Source organism: Aplidium turbinatum, chromosome 8 (assembly GCF_918807975.1).
Source record: "Aplidium turbinatum chromosome 8, kaAplTurb1.1, whole genome shotgun sequence".
Lineage (NCBI taxonomy): Eukaryota > Metazoa > Chordata > Ascidiacea > Aplousobranchia > Polyclinidae > Aplidium > Aplidium turbinatum.
The window spans coordinates 7,602,880-7,606,034 of NC_137479.1; positions in this window are offsets into that span (position 1 = coordinate 7,602,880).

Below are 3,155 nucleotides of genomic sequence, written 5' to 3' on the forward strand. Positions count from 1 at the left end.
TGTCTTGATTTACGCACAAAGAACTTATCTCCCATCAAAAGCACACTCTTCTAAATGAATGTTTGACACTGATCTCGAATCTGATGTCATTCTTCTACAGCTTGTCCTATTTTCCAACAATAACGTTGTAATGTTGTACTTGTTGTTGTTACTTTCTTAGGGATATCACATTACTTGGCGGTAAGCTCCGCTATTCAGGCCACATTAGAAAGGTCAATGATTATTAATTTGACAAGTTTTTTTTACGCCACGCTACAATCTTACGTTCAACAAAAAGCCTTAAATCACCATATGACCTATAAAAAGTATAGCAATTTATAAAATAAAAGAAGTATTTCATTCACTGTGGCGGATAAGCTCAGGACGGATGTAGCCTAGTTTCGTATCCCTTTGATTTAAAATCCCTAATACTTTCTACACGCTGCCCTGGTCAAGACACATAGTTTTTATTTGACCAAATTAATCAAAAGGGACCCGTAAAGTTTGAGTTGCAAATTTTACTTTAGAATTAAAGTTGCGACAAATTTTATTTCACAACCATAGGAGAATTTCAATAATTTATTGAAGGTTCACATGGTGCTGTTTTGTTTTTTAGAAAAAAGCCGAAAAATTTCCCAAAGGACCTTACCTTTCTTTATAGAAGTGGTTCCATAAATTTTTACCTTGCAAGCCCATTTTGTTTCCTTGAAAGATTGGAGGACCCCATCAATTTTAAAAAACAAGAAAAATAAAAAAAATTACGGCACAATGATTATTTGTGTAGACCAGGGCTACTCAATTATTTGTGTAGACCAGGGCTACTCAATTATTTGTGTAGACCAGGTCCGGATTCGGACCGCGGTCCGAATCCGGACCTTCTGGGTGTTGATGGTGGACCTTTAGCTTTTGGAAGAATAAACTCATTGCCACGTTTCAGGGCTTCTTTAAACAGATTTTTACTGGAGGGAAGCAATTTTTAGTGTGATTATCCTAGTTGCTGGGGGGCTTCGACTCCCAGACTCCCCATCACTTTTTCAGAAATCCAATTCGAGTTATGTTTTACCTAAAAAAGTGGTTTGGTACAGATAGTTTAACTTTCGTGGTTGCTTGTGAAATAACTTATTCACCGGACAGCTAAAAATATTCAACTTGTTATACTGGTTCTTTGTTAAGGTTAGTTGAGTAACTCTGGTGTAGACTATTTAAATCAGCACTGTATAGTGCTTCCTCGATTATTTCATCTGCACTTAATGAGACCTTCATTCGTCCTGTCTCACGTGGGTTCAAGTGCCTTCCAACTCTATATCTGAACCTTTCTTTTGATGTAATGTGTGATCCGATGAACGAAAACAAAATGACACAAGAAAAATTGGCACAAAAAATGATAGGTGAAAAAAACAAATGCAAAATAAGGAAAAATGATACAATAAAATTTCCGTGCTGATTTTGGAGTTCAAAAAGATACATTTCACATTATTTACACCAGGCATCTCCAAAGCGAATCCTGTGACCGGCACCAGACACGAACTGTGTCATTGTATTGAGTCCCACAATGTAGTCTTCACATGTTCTTCAGGTGTTGCTGGAGAACCATTTAAAGTCAAATTGGCCATAATTTATGAGAATGAATTTCAAAGATGTTGCGCAACCTTTTGCGGACTTCAGTTTGAGATCCACTGCCCTATTGTGTACAAGGCAAATTCACCTCACACCTCATACACTATAGTAAAATAGCTTCAGTATTGTTAACTAGTTGAGTGATCAATGTGTTTGCTTCGGAATATTGCATTTGTTTCTAAGTTTTAGAGCACGTAAATAGCTTCTACTCCTTAAAATCATTGTCCTAATGCTGCTGACTTGATTAATAAATTGGAGTTGAGCAAAACAAGCGAGAAAATTGTGCAAACATGAAAAAAATTAAATTTTTTCTCGATTTAGAGAGGAGAAAGCACGTAATCAAATTCTTCCTTCTGGATCCGCTGCTGTGTTACCGGTGTTGAATGTATTATGTTTCTGCTTTTTTGCAGTGTTGTAGCCATGCATGTATTCAATTTATTAAGTTTTTCTGACAAATGTATTCATTTTCCTAAAAAAATGTTTTTTTTTTATTTATTTTTTAAAAGTATATTTTTCAACGCCAGGCTACTGGCACAGAGTCGCAATTCAATTATTGTTACTGTTTCTTGGGATGGAGCCAGTTGGTTATCCATTGACTTACAGGGGAGGCCAACATCATGTACACAGCAACGTTATGGAGAACGCTTGGATGGAAATACGTTACCGAATGTCGTTAAATGCTGAGCCAGAAATGTACATTGTAGCTTATCACAGAGAAGTGATGGCGTTCCACGACAGGTTAAATACAAAGTTGCCAAGTGACATTCTATCAACATGGTTTAAAAGTTATTGATTGATTGATTTGAAAATCATCCTCTGAATGAGAATGCGTCTTGTAAATTTAATCATGGCAGTTTCACATAGGCCTACTTGAAGAAAATTTGAACCACCAACACAAAATAGGTCACCAAGATCGACAGAGTGAAGTTTCTTTTTGCTGATTTTTTTACTGCAAGTTATTCCATTCATTAGGGCCCGCTGAATGGAGAACTGGCCTTGAAGTGCGTTGCTCAAGCGCATACCTCGAAAGTTGAACAAGCGTCGCTTGATAATACGATTTCTTTGTTCATAAAGTCTGGAAGACCAACTGAGCTATCAGAGCAGAAAAATGCTTGAAACAGCCTGACTATGCATTACGTTCGATTAGTTATTATGCCTGTTCATGTACGCAGAAAAGCGCTGGTATCTTCATTCGTTAGCAAAGCCTTTGTTGATCCGAACTACATAGCCTGGGCCACTATACGATCGCGTATCCACTCTCAATGTCCCAATTATACAACGTTTATCATCACGGCGCCCCTTTGTAAGGCATATTGCAAAACTCCAGCTCTTTAATTCTCGCATGTCGGATACCTGGTCTGAGAAACTGAGCACTGCTCCGAACATAAAATCCTGCCTCGCTCTATTTGATAACTTGGTTCTGAGCTTTAAAGACAAGAGTGGGTTACGCTGAATCGATTGAGAATGAGAGTTGATAGTTTTTGCTTGGCACGTTGGGGCATAAGGACCTCTGCTGCGTGTCAGTGTGGTGCGAAGGAGCAAACAGCTAAGCACACTAT